Source organism: Triticum dicoccoides, chromosome 4B (assembly GCF_002162155.2).
Source record: "Triticum dicoccoides isolate Atlit2015 ecotype Zavitan chromosome 4B, WEW_v2.0, whole genome shotgun sequence".
Taxonomy (NCBI): domain Eukaryota; kingdom Viridiplantae; phylum Streptophyta; class Magnoliopsida; order Poales; family Poaceae; genus Triticum; species Triticum dicoccoides.
Genome location: NC_041387.1, coordinates 650,072,411 through 650,089,354, shown reverse-complemented (window position 1 = coordinate 650,089,354; position 16,944 = coordinate 650,072,411). Strand labels below are relative to the sequence as shown.

The window sequence follows — 16,944 nt, the reverse complement described above, 5'->3', positions numbered from 1 at the left end:
GGCACACGTGACCTATTGCACAAATAAAGCTAGGTTTTCAAGGTTTTATATTTTTTTGATTTTTTTAATTTATACTTCCCTCTAGGCTGCCTGCTCAAAACATCGGTCTATACCTCAAGGGGGCATTGTAAACTATTATTTTTCCAAATTTTCTTTGATAGCCATGTTTGGCATATGTGGGTCACCATTTACAAGAAAATTTGGGTGATTTGGAGGTGGTGGAAAAATCACCTATGTTTAAAAACTGGCTTAAGTTAAAAACATCGGTCTAGCTTGCACCCATTTGCACCTAAAATTTGGGTGATTTGGAGGTGGTGGAAAATTTGGGTGATTTGGTGGTGGTGGAAAAAATCACCTAAAAACTGGCTTAAGTTAGACCAAATGGCCCCTCCGAAATGCGGTGATTTTTTCGACCACCTCCAAATCACCTCTATTTTGGCACACATGATCTCTTGCACAAACAAAGCTAGTTTTCCAAGGTTTTATATTTTTTTGAATTTTTTATTAATCTATAATGCCCTCTAGACTGACTGGTCAAAACATCGGTCTATACATCAAGGGGGCATTGTAAATTATTATTTCTCCAAATTATCTTTCATAGCCATGTTTGGCACATGTGGGTCACCATGTACAAGCAAATTTGGGTGATTTGGAGGTGGTGGAAAAATCACGTATGTTGAAAAACTGACTTAAGTTAAGACCAAATGGCCCCTCCGGAATGCGATGATTTTTTCGACCACCTCCAAATCACCTCAATTTTGGCACACATGATCTCTTGCACAAACAAAGCTAGTTTTCCAAAGTTTTATATTTTTTAGAATTTTTTATTAATTTATAATGCCCTCTAGACTGACTTTTCAAAATATCGGTCTATACCTCAAGGGGGCATTGTAAAATATATATTTTTCCAAATTTTCTTTCATAGCCATGTTTGGCACATATGGGTCACCATGTACAAAAAAATGTGGGTCACAATTTTTGAATTTGTTCTGAATTTTTTATGCCCTGCCCAATGTCGGTTCAAAACATGCAGCTTCACGGAGCCACTATAAATTGTACAAAAGGAGATCTTTCATATTTCAAATAATCAACTTGCATTTCATGAAAAATCCTTCATATTGCAAATAATCATTACACCTTTATTCAAATGTTGTTTTTCCACACACACACACACACCATCTTTATCTACTTTTTTATTAGTATTTCATGAAATGATGGAATATGTGCTCAGTTATTGGAATATTTGATCATATGGTGGAGTATTTGCTATTTTTGCTTCCGCAAATGAAGGAAAGATGCCCTATGTGTGGATGACCAATTTCCACTTACTTCACTAAACAACATTAATTAACTAAACGCAAAGTTTTACATTTGGTCCGATTTGCTTATGGGCGGAGCATGTTGCACATGGCCACAGCATGGGAATTTATTGCACCATTGCCACAACATGTTCCACATGGCCGCAACATGGGAAGTGTTTGCAGCATGCCTGATCAGTGAAGCAACACTGATGCGGCATGTCTGATCATTGCAACAGCTAAATTCAAGCAAATCATACATCTAAGGAACCATACATCTAAGGAACCATAATGACAAATTTAAGGGACACAAATATAGATAGCAATATATATTACTACCATAGATAGCAGCATCCACACTGCACACTTGCTGATGCAGACCACTAGCATATTAGATATGTTTAGACCACACATCACAGTACTACACTTAGATAAAGTTCATACTAAATTACCACTAAAAGTTCCACCATCAGAATACGATGTAAAGTTCACCAAAAGGACCGAGCCTTCCTCCATCATACGACAACCAGGGTCTAGGGCAACTACATGTTAGGGTTTTTCAGGACCTTGTGGTGGGCAGAATGCTGAGCCCTAATCTTGTACTCATCACTACTGATGGATGTAGCCCGACAATGTTCCATCAGATGCTCCAACAACCCAGACCTGGGCTTGGGCCTGCTGCAGTAGGGGCACCGGTACTTGTCCGTCTTCCAGTTGTAGTACATAGCAGATCCTTGGGCCCTGATCTTCTGCACCACCTTCTCTTCAAAGGACTCGATGTTCCCCTTGTCCACATCATCTCTAGATTGATACTGCACACATTAATGACTGACATTAATACATTATGCATTCAAATACTATAAACATCTAACACTAAGTCAATGCACAAATAACATTTCAGCTAGGCCTTAACTCGTACGGCTCATCCTCATCACTGTCATAAGGGTAGTAGCCAGATGAGTCCCACTTCCTCTTGTTGCCAACAAGATCCTCCTTCTGCTATATTGTCAACCAAGCAAGTCATTTACAAGGAATTGAATTGCAGTTCAAATAATGTCATTACAAACAAGTTTATTTTTCATAATGATGGAAAGCTCCTAACTATATTGAAAAGGTGCACAGGTTACACATGGTATGTACATTTCAACAACTAATTCATAGACTATATATCAAGCTATATAGATACTAAACAATTGGGTTATGAACATACAAGTTCATTCATATGGACATACAAATTCAGATTTTTCTTTTGAACATGCATATGAAGGTATAAATGAATATCATTCCTCTCTTATTAACCAATGAGATAGCAGTTTTTTACAGACAATGCAAATAGGACCTTTATATATAACTTCACAAACATGTCAGGTTTTCATTTAAATTGTAAATATTAATAAATATTTAGTTCAGAGCAGTTCTCAATGATCACTCATATGTCAGAATAAGTGAAATGGTGAAGCCTAACTCCTACATCTAATTAAAACACCCTAACTCCAGCATCTAATTAAAAAACACTAACTCCTAGATCCACTGGAACATTGAATCACAAAATTTACTTACATATATCATTGGATATAAATGAATCCACTACAAATAACACTAACTCATACATCTAATTAAAATATCATAACTCTTACTTCTACTGCATCATTCAGTCACACCATTTAATTACATTTATCTCTGCCTATAAATGAATCCAATACAAAAGAAACCTAACTAAACATCTAATTAAGAAACACTAATTAGCACATCTACTACTTCATTCAATCACGGAATCTATATAACTGTCTATAAATGAATAATACAAATAAACCTTAACTAATCAACTAATTATTAAAACCATAACTACTACATCTACTGGATGATTCAATCGTAGATCATACATATAAATGGCTATAAATGAATCCAATACAAGAAAACCCTAACTAAACATCTAATTAAAAAACCCTAACTACTACATCTATCGGATGATTCATATGAAATTCATGCATGGAGTTATACAACAACAATTTAATATGAGTTGGTCATCTGGCATAGTTGCATGTCTAGCAAACCTACTTATGATTCACTTTATAAGTACAGGAATCCTACAGATCAAAAATAAACCTACCTACAATTTGAGTTTATAGATAATGAAGTGAAGCTCCTAACTATTTTGAAATTGTGCACTAGTTAAACATACTTTGTTCATTTCAACAATTAATTGATAGACTTCAAATGAACAAAGTAGGATTTTAACCTCATTTGTACAATATCAACTTTAATAGATACACTGGGTGGCGGCTCAGCCCCTGCCGTGGCCCACTGAGGGAATATGCAAAACAAATCTAACAACATATACAGCACAGAACAAAATCTGAGCACATGAGGCAATCCAGATTCTAATATAAAAAACATAACTTTCATTATGATCTCTCTAGCATTCAACCACGAATCAACTACAAAAAACCCTAACTCTCTAATGGGGTTCCCCATTCAATCAAAAAACCCTAACAAGCAGAAGGGGGTGCCGCATTCAATCACAAATCTACAATAAAAAAACCTATCTACTAAATCTTCTGCTTAACAACTACAACTAAGAGAGGAGGGGAACGAGAAGGATTACCACATCCACCACCTTCTTGTCGCTCGCCTCTGCACCTGCATCCAGTGCGCCACAAGACGCTGTCACCACCAGGACCGGCACGACGGAGTCCGAGCCCACCACCCCCTGCTCCACCAGATCCACCGCCACAGCGACCGATCCAGCGACTGCAGGTGCAGCATCTCCCGCACTGCCGACGGCGGCCACTTCTTGGACGGCATCTGCCGCGGTGTTCGCGGCCTCGACCGCAACTCCGTGCGCAGCGGCGACAACGCCACCACCTTGCGCCATCAAAGCCTAAGAGAACCCACCGGAGAGAGGGAGGCGGTGGGGTTGAGCGAGTAGGTGCGGTGGCGGGGCGATGGAGACGAGGGGGAGACGATGCGGCAAGGAGAGAGGGAGTGAGCCGATTTGGGGGTAAATGGTGGGGGCGATGCGGCCGGTGGTGGTTCCCCTCCCTCTTTATAGGATGTGACGTTTTTGGAAGTTTTCGTGCGCCGCGTGGTCGCGTGGCTAGCTCACGACCACCGCCGCCCACGCACACGACCGCCGCACGTGACAAGGGAAAATGATACGCCCACGTACAATACATGTATACTCTCAGTGTACAAAAGTAATCGGGCCAGTGCGGGCTTGTACGGGGCTGTACGCGTGCTGATGCGGGCTTGTACAAGGATGTACGCGCGCTCTCCTTGGGCATAAAAAGACGATCTTGCCCCTCTTCACGAATCGTTTTTGACAGATCTCAGCCGTCCTTGTGTTTCTCCCCCCCCCCCCTCGCGTTCAACCCAGGGGGGAGCACCGGAGCAGAAACGGTGGAAGGCAGGGATTACTTGCCTTTGCGATGATGGTGATGTTTAGGGAGGAGTCCGTGAATGGTACGACGTTGGTGGTTATGATGGAGACTTGGAGAGGCCCTAGTTCTCGAGCTCAGAGAGCACCATCACCAGCACCCCCCTCCTCTCCTTGCAGCAGATTTTTAGGAGCACCATGTTCCTGCGGGTGCTGGCTTCAATGTCGACCAGGCTCGAGTACTCGGCGTCCCCGGCCGGACCCGGAGCCGCTCCCGCTTGGGCCTGCTGAGTCATCCTTATCGGCGGCGGATATGCTGCACTTGCTCTCGAACAAGGTGCACTCTCCCGACTTTAGCAGGCCTTGCTCTCCCAGGGCCTTCACCTTTTCCTCCAGCTACTTCACGTACTCGATGGTGCTCCCAAGCAAAGTGATCTTGTCCACCTAAAAGAAATGGCTAATTAAGCTGCAGGTACTCCCTCCATTTTTGTATACAAGGTCACTATCAAAATTACAATTTGGAGTTATACAAGGCCACTATCACAAATCAATGTAAAATTGATGAGGTTTGCCTCGTACTAGCAACCAAAGACATTAATACCTCAAGCATGCATGCGGGAGTGAGAAGATTGATTTTTTTTGCGACTGGGTGAGAAGATTGATTTGAATGCACCGTATTAATCAACCAACAAGGAGTGAGAGAGTTGTCTTGTTGTGCGTTGGAGAGATAAATGCACATTAATTAACATGTCAAGCAAGGAGAAAAGACTAGTTTGCAACATTGGTCTAAGTAGCCATTAATTTCTACCTTGGTACATGTAATATGGGTTTGTGGCCTTGTATACAAAAATGGAGGGAGTACTATTGATGCTTACACAGATACCAGTGCCAAGTTGTCTTGTCACATGCTCCCACCATTTCTTTTTACTCCGCATATAAGTTTGAAGTCAAGCTTCATATAACTTTGATCAAACTTATATTTAAACATATCAACATCAAATATATTAAAATTGTATAATATGAAAAGTAATTAATTATGCATCTAATAATATTGATTTGGTATTGTGGATGAAGATATATTTTTCCTATATAAACATGAGGAAACGAACTAAAAAGAAACAAAGGTGCACCTTCCTGACGCTTGGGACAATGGTGGCCAGGGACACGAACTGCCGCTGCAGCTTCTCCCGCCGCTTGCGCTCGGCGATGACATGCTCCTGCACGCTCACCGTCGCCCTGCCCCGCCTCATGGGTGCCTGCAGCTGCTGCCTCGTACCCTGAACTTGGAGTCCACCGTAGGATCCTCCGGAGAAGTTGTGGGTGCTAGCCTCGGCAGCGGCGAAGGAGAGGAAGTTGGCCGATGGTGACAGAGCCGGATATGGCTGCCCCAGCTCGTTCAAGCTCTCGCCCCCAAAGCTCGGGGAATTGGAGCTACAAGATGGATAGAACAACGTGTAGTACTGGCCTTGATGGTCAGGTAGAGGCTCCTCTCACTGGTACATGTAAGCTAGCTCCTCCTGATACTGTTCATGACATTGCCATTGCAATAAAAGTTTACTCCCTCCGAGATCCATATTACTTTTTTTCGTGAATACGCCAAAGCTTGCGTATCATTTCATTGATAGAAAAAATAGAATGAATACAGAGGGTGCAACACATGACACGAACGCAGACAGGCGTGAACATAGTGTCTGGAGCAGAGAGACAATGGATGCTCAATCCGAATAGAAGATACATCAGAACTAAACACGTCAAGCCCGAACCACGACCGGTAGCGCCGAACTAACAAAAATTTCAACATCACCCGAGCTAACACCAGGGACACCGCCACAGCAAGCAAGATAACGCCTTCGAGAAGGAATACGACACCGAGACGCCAACTCGAAGAGGGGCATAGCTGAAGGCCTTGGCAGCGCCTCCAAGAAGGAAACGACACCCGCGGGCGCCATCACTGCCAGCACCGGCAAGCCGAGCAGGGATCTCTCCCTGGCCTGAAGCTGAGTGTCGGTGTCAAAACCGGCGGATCTCGGGTAGGGGGTCCCGAACTGTGCGTCTAGGCGGATGGTAACAGGAGACAAGGGACACGATGTTTTACCCAGGTTCGGGCCCTCTTGATGGAGGTATAACCCTACGTCCTGCTTGATTGATATTGATATTGTGGATGTTTACAAGAGTGGATCTACCACGAGATCAAGGAGGCTAAACCCTAGAAGCTAGCCTATGGTATGATTGTAATGGTTGTTGTTCTACGGACTAGAGCCATCCGGTTTATATAGACACCGGAGAGGGCTAGGGTTACATAGAGTCGGTTACAATAGTAGGAGATCTACATATCCGTATCGCCAATCTTGCCTTCCATGCCAAGGAAAGTCCCATCCGGACACGGGGCGAAGTCTTCAATCTTGTATCTTCATAGTCTTGGAGTCCGGTCGATGATGATAGTCCGGCCGATGATAGTTCGGCTAATGATGGTAGTCCGGCTATCCGGACACCCCCTAATCCAGGACTCCCTCAGTAGCCCCTGAACCAGGCTTCAATGACGATAAGTCCGGCGCGTATATTGCTTGGCATTGCAAGGCGGGTTCCTCCTCCGAATGATAGAAGATTGTGAACACCAGGATAGTGTCCGGCTCTGCAAAATAAATTCCACATTTCACCGTAGAGAGAATAATATATACACAAGTTCGATCTGCTGACTTTTTTGTGGCATGACGTCACGCCACTACCAAGCCATTACTTGAATCGTTTTTTACTCTACCACCTCAGCGCATTTAGCGAAGCGGTTTCCTTGGCACGTCTTGTCGAAGCAGAGATCATGTTCCCCCTTAATCCGGGATTCTCATCAATACGGACGTGGGCAACCCAACCGCGCCATTGATGGTGACGCTTGGGGGATAAGCGAGTTTTACCAGGCCGGTGGGGGACGCGTAGACTTTGCCCGCCTATATAAGGGATAAGGATTCACCTTTTCACCTACTTCTTCTTCCTCCTTTGCTTATCCTTCTCCGCGCACTCGAGCTCCAGCGCCCAAGCCCGCACATCCCGTCTCAACCTTCCCCAGTTATGTCCGGAGCGGGAGGCAAGTGGATGACCTCCTCCGTTACGGAGGAGCACATCAAAAGACTGCGCAGCGCCGGCTACCTGTCCGGCGACATCGTGCACCGGCTGCCCGACAAGGGGCAGCTCATCCCCACCCCCAGGCCCCATGAGAGGGTCGTTTTTCTTCCCCACTTCCTCCGTGGACTGGGTTTTCCACTTCACCCCTTTGTCCGGGGGCTCATGTTCTACTACGGCCTGGATTTCCATGATCTGGCACCGAACTTCATCCTCAACATCTCGGTGTTTATCGTCGTGTGCGAGGCCTTCCTCTGCATCCAGCCCCACTTCGGCTTGTGGCTCAAGACCTTCAATGTCAAGCCGAAGGTAGTGAAGGGCACTCAAGCGGAGTGCGGAGGCGCCATGTTGGGCAAGATGCCCAATGTCCTTTGGTTCGAAGGGGCCTTTGTGGAATCCGTCAAGGGGTGGCAATCGGGGTGGTTCTATATCACTGAGCCGCGCGACCCTAAGTGGGCGGCGGCCCCCGAGTTCAGATCTGGTATCCCCACGCAGCTCACCTCCTGGAAAGAGAAGGGCTTGCTGTGGGGTAGTTCGGAGGAGCTGACGGTACTCCAAGCCTGTATCCAGAAGCTGGTGAAGAAGCTCAGGCTGGTTAACGTGGTCCAAGTCATGCTCGTCCGCCGGATTCTCCCTTGCCAAGAGCGGGCATTCAATCTGTGGGAGTTCAATCCGGAACAGCACCAGGCGCTGAGCGGGCTCTTCGACATGATGTATGAAGGCGCCTGGAGGGTGCTGTGTAAGGGCGCCGAAGCCCCCGCATCCGCGACTGAAGATCGCGGATTTCGCTCGCAGCGCCAAGCCGACAAGGTAAGTGATTCTACCCCTTTACGGGACACTTGCTTTTCATAGTTTGATTCTATGCGGGTTTTAATTTCCCCTTTTCCTTTGATAGGACTGGATGAGGAAGGCGGAGCAGATTATCTGCCCGGCTCCTATGCTAGAAAACCCAGTAGACGCCCGTCTAGCGAGGCTGCTGGTTCCGGCACCGCACGTGGTGCCGGAGAAGAAGGCCAAGAAGAAGGCCACGGGTGCTCGAAAGAGTTCCCATTTTCAGGTGTCCGACGACTCCAGGGTGGACTCCTCCCCCGAAAACGAGGAGGAGAAAGAGGACTCTCTCCCAGAGGAGGGAGAGAGGAAGAGGAAGGCTTCCCCAACATGGGAGGCCGAAGGGTCCAAGAGGGGAAGGACTATTCCCCCGGACAGCTCCGCCAACATCAACGTTGGCGAGGAAGAACGGCCTTTAAGGGCCAGGCCTCCAGCGAGATCGTAAGTATCCGGATTCCTGAGTGATTTATAATTTCTTTTTCTGTGTCACATAGTGTCATTCTGATGCCGCATGTTGCCTGTAGTCCGGCCAAGGATGATCTCCCCGCTTCATCGAGCGGGTCGTTGGCTCCGTCGGATGTAGATTCCATCCCGACCGCCTCCACCCCTCGCGACACCAAGGACGCCGAGGTGGGATCCCAAGAAGGGACCCATCAGGGGGAGGCTCCGGAGGCGCCACAAGGCAGCCTCCCGGACTTTGCGCCGGACTCCATACCAGAACCCGCAGTGGTTCCGGAGTCCGGCCGACGGCCCCTTCGCACGAAGGGCAAGACCGTGACGCCGGCGGCTTCCGTCCAACCGGAGGCGTCGGACAATTTGTTGGAGGCGCTCCAGAGCGCTTCCATCGAGGAAGAACACCGCACTATTATGAGTGCGGTGATTCAGAAGGTACAGCTCGCCAAGAGCGGGCTGACCGGAGCCTGCAGTAGCCTTCTATCAGGCTTTGAGGTAAGAAGATAAAAATATGCAATGTAATACCGCATAGACAGTAGCCCCTGATGCTCGGTTCGGTGTTCGGAAAGAAAAGCCGGACTGAGGATCTGAAAAAAAAAGAAGATATATGCAGGGTTGCTAAAAAATTATGTCAATATGGGTTGCAGGCTACGCTGCTGACCTCTGCCGCACTGACTGCGGAGGTCAACTCGAGCGGTCCGAGCAAGAGCTCGGCCGCGCCAAGAAGCAGCTCCAGGACAAAGAAGGTGAGTAACACCATTTTGAACTTGTACCTTACAGAAAAGGATTTAGGTTGCAACAAAAAATAACAAGGATAACATGGGTACTGCAGGGGCCACGAACGAGGTGGCGACCCTGAAGGAGGCCGTGTCCGCGGCCGAACGCAATGCGGCCGCAGAACGGGCAGAGCGAGAAAAGCAGGAGGCGCAGGTGGCGGTGGTTCAGCAAGAGCTCCAGGCTCTCATGGAAAAGCATGAGAGTTTGGAGCGTGACTCAAAGACTCGAGAGTCCGAGCTTGCCTCGGCTCTCGAAAGTGCCAAGACTGCCAAGGCCGATGCCCATAAGTCCTTTCAGGAGGTTGAGTTGGTGAGGAAGATAGCGGCGGGTAAGGCATTTTTCATGCAAAGCAAGCATGTGAATGTAAATTAAGTGTTACTTACCCGAATTCGGAGCTCTCCAGGGGCGTTTGCAGATCTGCCTCGCAGCGTTCTGATGCCGCCGCATTCTACTGAGCCGAGGAGGGGAGCTCAATGGAGAAGGTCTTCTGGTCTCAGTATGCTGAGGCCGGCCATACGGTGCCCCCTAGCGACCAGCTGAAGCAGCTGGTCGAGCTCCACAAGGCGGCCGAGCAGGCCATGAAGGGCCTCATAGTCCGGCTGTGGCCTGGAGAGGCCATGCCTGGGAGCTACTTCGGTCTCGTGCGACGGTTGGTGGATGCGTGCCCCTAGGTGGAGGTTATCAAGGGCTCCGCCTGTATTGAAGGTGCTCGTCGGGCCCTTGCCCGCGCAAAGGTGCATTGGGGCAAGCTGGATGCGGAGAAGCTAATCACTGACGCGCCACCAGCGGGCAAGGAATATCGTACGCCCGAAATGTACTATAGGACTGTCCTGAAGGGTGCCCGCAAGATTGCGGATGAGTGCCCCAGAGATGTAATTATTGAGTAAATTCGCAATGTGTTATCCTGTGCGCTGAAAACTTTGTTCATATGCGCTAAGCAACGCTTGTTAATTTAAAATATTACCTTCTATGCGGCCGTTTATTAAATCTGAGAGATGGCAACTCGTCGGCTTCAGCCCCCATGCCACGAGTGCTGGGGTGTTCGGGATAAACTTGAGCACTCTTGTTCCCATTTTTGGGTCCATCTAGGGAGGCGCTCAACACAACGAACAAGGCAACCGGACTTATAGTGCTTGAACACTCTCACTTAGCCATAGAATTCTATAATTTTAAATTTCGGTGAAGCCCCTAGTATTCGGAAGGCCGAATTAGGGGCGCTATCCATGCCTTCGTCGGACATTATCCGGAACTTCGCTCGAAGCGGCGTAGGTCTTTAAGGACCCGAAAGGACCTCTCAAACAGCGACCAGTCTCTCGCCTTATCATGACAGTCAGTTTTAGCTTTCTCCACTGAGGCGTTAACCCGGCTCAACCGGGGCGCAATCGCAGTGGTTCTCCCAGTGCTACCTTAGCCGATAGAACGGAACGTAAGGTGCCAAACATGGGAGCCGGGCAAACCCAACTATTGACCCAAGACATGATTCGGAGCCGATTCATATAATGCTATAAGTTCGGGGTGCCGCACTTGTGAAAGTGTTCGGACTTTATCACACCATAATGCGGGGAACATAAGCCCCTGGTGTATTTGGCCGTACCAAAATGTACGGATGCAACATGTCGTAAATGAACATATATATATATATAAGGTAATGCAATTATGTGCAAAAAGTGCTGCATTTTATTTGAGAAGATCTGCTATGAGTGCGGAATGATACAAATAGTGCGGAAAACAAGGGATTGGACGAATTAAAGGCGTCTCCCTCCAGGGGTAGGCCGCGGAATGGTGTATTTAACAAATTTAATGCTCGTAATGGAGACCACCTGAGTGTTCGTCGCAGCCTTTGTCCCTCCCTCGTTGTTGCATCATGAGTTCGGCAGGTTCACCGCCGGACAGAGTCCTGTGTAAAAAAAAAGAAATAAAAGATAAAAAGAGCCACACACTTGGGAGCCCCTGGTGTGGTCGAACCGCACTCTGGGTCTGGTGTGGTTGTGCCTCTCCCCCTATGCCCATGGTATCTCCAGGGCGTAATTATGTACGCGGAGAGTTTGTCTTACAATTGTGCGAGGGCTGGGGTTGAGGCCGCATTGCTACGCGTGCTCGGAACGTGCCAGGTGGTCTTGGTTGATGTTGCTCCGGGCGCGTTTGGCCGTGTCCGGTCGTTTAACGGCCGGACTCGAAAATTGCCTTAAAAGGCTGCTATGTACTTCTGCCGCGAGAGCCGCTGTATGTTCCTCCGTTCGGAGGGAGCGTTCCGTGTTTCCATTGACCGTGATGACTCCACGAGGGCCTGGCATCTTGAGCTTGAGGTATGCATAATGCGGCACCGCGTTGAATTTTGCGAACGCGGTTCGTCCGAGCAGAGCGTGATAGCCACTGCGGAATGGGACTATGTCGAAGATTAACTCCCCGCTTCGGAAATTATCCGGGGATCCGAAGACCACTTCCAGTGTAACTGAGCCTGTACAACTGGCTTCGACACCTGGTATGACGCCTTTGAAGGTTGTCTTTGTAGGTTTAATCCTTGAAGGGTCTATGCCCATCTTGCGCACTGTATCCTGATAAAGCAGGTTCAGGCTACTGCCGCCGTCCATCAGGACTCTCGTGAGGTGAAATCCATCGATGATTGGGTCTAAAACCAATGCGGCGAATCCGCCATGGCGGATACTGGTCGGATGGTCTCTTCGATCAAAATTGATCGGGCAAGAGGACCATGGGTTGAATTTAGGGGCGACTGGCTCCATCGCGTATACGTCCCTTAGTGCATGCTTCCGCTCCCTCTTGGGAATATGCGTTGCGTATATCATGTTTACCGTCCGAACTTGAGGGGGGAATCCCTTTTGTCCTCTGTTGTTCGGCGGCCGGGTCTCTTCCTCGTCATCGCTGTGTAGCCCCTTGTCACTGATTTCGGCAGTTATTTTGCCTGCCTGCTTGAATACCCAACAATCTCTGTTGGTGTGGTTAGCTGGCTTTTCGGGGGTTCCATGTCTTTGACAGGAGCGGTCGAGTATTCGGTCCAAATTGGACGGGCCCGGAGTGGTTCTTTTGAATGGCTTCTTCCGTTGACCGGGCTTGGAGCCTCGGAATCCGGTGTTGACTGCCGTATCCTCATTGCTGTCGCCGTTAATACGGCGTTTGTTTTTGTTTCGACGCAACCTGCCATTGCGGTCCTTGGTATCCGGACTGCCAGCGTTTTTGCTGAGGTTGTTGCTGCGAGCTAGCCAGCTATCCTCTCCCGCACAGAAGCGGGTCATGAGTGATGTGAGGGCTGCCATGGATTTCAGCTTTTCCTGTCCTAGGTGCCGGGCCAGCCACTCGTCGTGGATGTTATGTTTGAAGGCAGCGAGGGCCTCTGCATCCGGACAGTCGACGATTTGATTTTTCTTTGTTAAGAACCGTTTCCAGAATTGCCTGGCCGATTCGTCTGGCTGCTGGATTATGTGGCTTAGGTCATCTGCGTCCGGTGGTCGCACATACGTGCCCTGGAAGTTGTCGAGGAATGCGGCTTCCAGGTCTTCCCAGCATCCAATTGACTCTGCGGGCAGGCTGTTAAGCCAATGCCGAGCTGGTCCTTTAAGCTTGAGCGGGAGATATTTGATGGCGTGAAGATCGTCGCCGCGGGCCATATGTATATGGAGGAGATAATCCTCAATCCAAACCGCGGGGTCTGTTGTGCCATCACAGGATTCGATATTAACGGGTTTAAACCCTTCAGGGATTTGATGATCCATTACTTCGTCAGTGAAGCATAGTGGGTGTGCGGCGCCTCTGTATTGAGCAATATCGCGACGTAGCTCGAGAGAGCGTTGTCTGCTGTGTTCGGCCCGGCCGGAGTAGTTGTATCCGGCGCGACGGTATTCGTGGTGGGTCTTGGGGCGCCCATGTGATCCATAGATAGATCTAGATTGTCTCGCCTTGTCCTCCAATATATCCCGCAAGTCCGGCGCGTTCCCCCGTGGCTTCATGCTTTTTGAGCGATGTCGGGGTACGGTTTTGGTGGAGGGCTTGCATGCCTCTTTGTCGCGGCCACGAGGTGGTCGGTCTGCCGCATTGTGCGCTGGTGATGCAGGTTTGTACGCTTCCTCCTCTAGTCGGGGGAGCAACTTGCGTTTTGGGTAACTTTTGGAGGGGCGTTCGAGTTCATACTCTTCGGCCGCGAGGACCTCGGTCCATGTGTCGGCCAGTAGGTCTTGATTAGCTTGAAGTTGTTGCTGCTTTTTCTTTAGGCTGTTTGCCGTGGCCATTAGCCTGCGTCTGAAACGCTCTTGTTCGACGGGATCCTCAGGCACGACGAATTCGTCGTCGTCGAGGCTTGCCTCGTCTCCGGAGGGAGGTAAGTAATTATCATCCTCGACCTCTTCGTCTGCCGCACTCTCGTGAGGGCTTGCTTCTGCTTCCTCCTGCGCTAGATCGTGCTGGAGGGGGTTGTCTTCGGCACTTTCTGGGGTGTTATTATCTCCTGTGCCGGAATCTCTATTCTTGCTGTGGCGGGGTTTAGAGCGGCGCCGCTGATGCCGGCGCTTGGGCTGTTTCTTTAAGGAATCGGCCTCCGTTGCTTCTTCGCCGTCCCCATCTTTTGGGGTGTCCACCATATATATGTCGTATGACGAGGTGGTCTTCCAGTGTCCTGTAGGCACTGGTTCTTGATAGTCTCCGGCATCGTCGTCCATACCGTCGATGTCTTCGGAGTCGTAGTCAAGTACGTCGGTTAGATCGTCGATGGTGGCTACGAAGTGGGTGGTGGGTGGGCCCTGAATTTCTTCGTCGTCCGCATCCCAACCATCCTGGCCGTAGTTCGGCCAGGGCTCTCCGGATAGCGAGAGATGCTTCAGCGAATTTAAGATATCGCCGAAGGGTGAGTGCTGAAAGATGTCCGCAGCGGTGAATTCCATGATCGGCGCCCAGTCGGATTCGACCGGCAGGGGCGTAGGAGGTTCGGAGTCCGGCAGAGAGTCCGGCACCTCGGAGTCATGAGCTTTATGCGGGACAAGGTAAGTGTTCGGCTCCATCGCCGTAGAAGTTGCAGCTCCCGAGGCGGTGTCCAGCCATCCGTCCTCGATCTGAGCGATCGGCTCCAGACTATGGGTCGGAGCGGATTCATGTGCGGCCTCCAAGGTGCTGTCCGGCGGCAGAATTAGGTCGTGCCCATCGTGACAGCGCGGCACGCTTGGCTGTGGCTCAGATCCATCGAAGATCAAGTCCCCGCGGATATCGGCCGTGAAGTTTAGGCTTCCAAACCTGACCTGACGGCCAGGGGTGTAGCTTTCGATCTGCTCCAGATGGCCAAGTGAGTTGGCCAGCAGTGCGAAGCTGCCCAATACGAAGATCTGTCCGAGGAGAAAAGTCTCACCCAGGACTGCGTCGTTGTCGATTGAAGAGGCCATCAAGCCTATCGGTGACGACACAGAGGAACTCTCAATGAAAGCACCAATGTCGGTGTCAAAACCGGCGGATCTCGGGTAGGGGGTCCCGAACTGTGCGTCTAGGCGGATGGTAACAGGAGACAAGGGACACGATGTTTTACCCAGGTTCGGGCCCTCTTGATGGAGGTAAAACCCTACATCCTGCTTGATTGATATTGATATTGTGCATGTTTACAAGAGTGGATCTACCACGAGATCAAGGAGGCTAAACCCTAGAAGCTAGCCTATGGTATGATTGTAATGGTTGTTGTTCTACGGACTAGAGCCATCCGGTTTATATAGACACCGGAGAGGGCTAGGGTTACATAGAGTCGGTTACAATAGTAGGAGATCTACATATTCGTATCGCCAAGCTTGCCTTCCACGCCAAGGAAAGTCCCATCCGGACATGGGGCGAAGTCTTCAATCTTGTATCTTCATAGTCTTGGAGTCTGGTCGATGATGATAGTCCGGCTGATGACAGTTCGGCTGATGATGGTAGTCCGGCTATCCGGACACCCCCTAATCCAGGACTCCCTCACTGAGCAATCCCATAGCCGCCAAGTCTGGAATCGGAGATGAGGAAGCCAACATTGGCCGGAACCCACGAGCGTTGGATCCGGCAAAAGGAGGATGCTTTGAGACGTCTACGGTGGGTCAGGCCATGAAGCGAACCACGTGGGGGGTAGGACGACGGCACCTAGCAACACCGACAAGTTAGGACTGGAGAGATGCAGATCCAAACTGCCGTGGCCTTAGCCATCGAGAAGTCGACGAGCCAGGTGTGCTGGAATGGACGCGGCTACATGGCCACTGAGGCCGGGAGTGCCTGGCGAAGACGCCGACAGCCAAGGACATCGGAGAGACGCGGGCCTAGGCTGTCAGGACCAGAGCATCACCAGCAAATGCCCACCGTGAGGAGCCCTGTGTCTGGCACAACCACAGACGCATCACCGCATCCCCGCGAGAGAAGTCACCGTGACCCAAGGGGCAGGAGGGGCCGCCGGAGACGAGGAGGGCTGCCTGCATGGAAGGCAGGCCGCAAATGCCCCGGCAACCGACCGCAGGTCCCACACCACACCCATGGCCGGCAGTAGCACCAGCAGCGGGGGATGGGGATGGCTATAGGGGAGCGTCCATGGCAACGACCAGGAGCTCCGGGACCTCCGCTGGCCAGCAAGCACGTGTAGCAGCTGGTGAAGGACGCACCGGCAGGCCATGGCAGAGGCGAGGAGGACCTCGGAGGCGGGCACGATGGTGGCTTGCTGCAAAGGCTGCGTGAGGCAGGGGCAAGACACGACAGCGGCTTGCTGCGTAGGTAGTGCAAGGCAGAGGAGAATCGGGGTAAGGCAGCTCAACAGAAGTGGGCCCTTGCCCATTTTCCACCACATCCGGGTTCCGATGTAGCGCGTCGCTGAGAGGGTTACGCCCCAACGAAAATCTTTTGGGTTTCATCTCCATAAGAGTGGCTGAGTTTTTACGTTGGCTCGCCAAGCCTATCACAACCCTCCTCCTTTACCCGGGCTTGGGACCGGCTATGTTGAGACAACATAGGCGGAGTTGTTTTAACCAATGTTCCCGTTTGCAAAAAAAATGTTCACATATCCTATATACCTAAATAGTTCATGTCAATACCTCTATTATCTTAACATGCACACTTGCGACCACATCAAAGACTCGCCACAACATGCATGAGAAA

At 49.8% G+C, this 16,944-nt stretch overlaps 1 pseudogene; it reads right to left on the bottom strand.

Annotated features, from left to right (window-relative positions):
* Positions 1–4,665: 4,665 nt before the first annotated feature.
* On the bottom strand, positions 4,666–16,636 carry LOC119292970 (annotated as a pseudogene).
* Between the last annotated feature and the right edge of the window lie 308 nt (positions 16,637–16,944).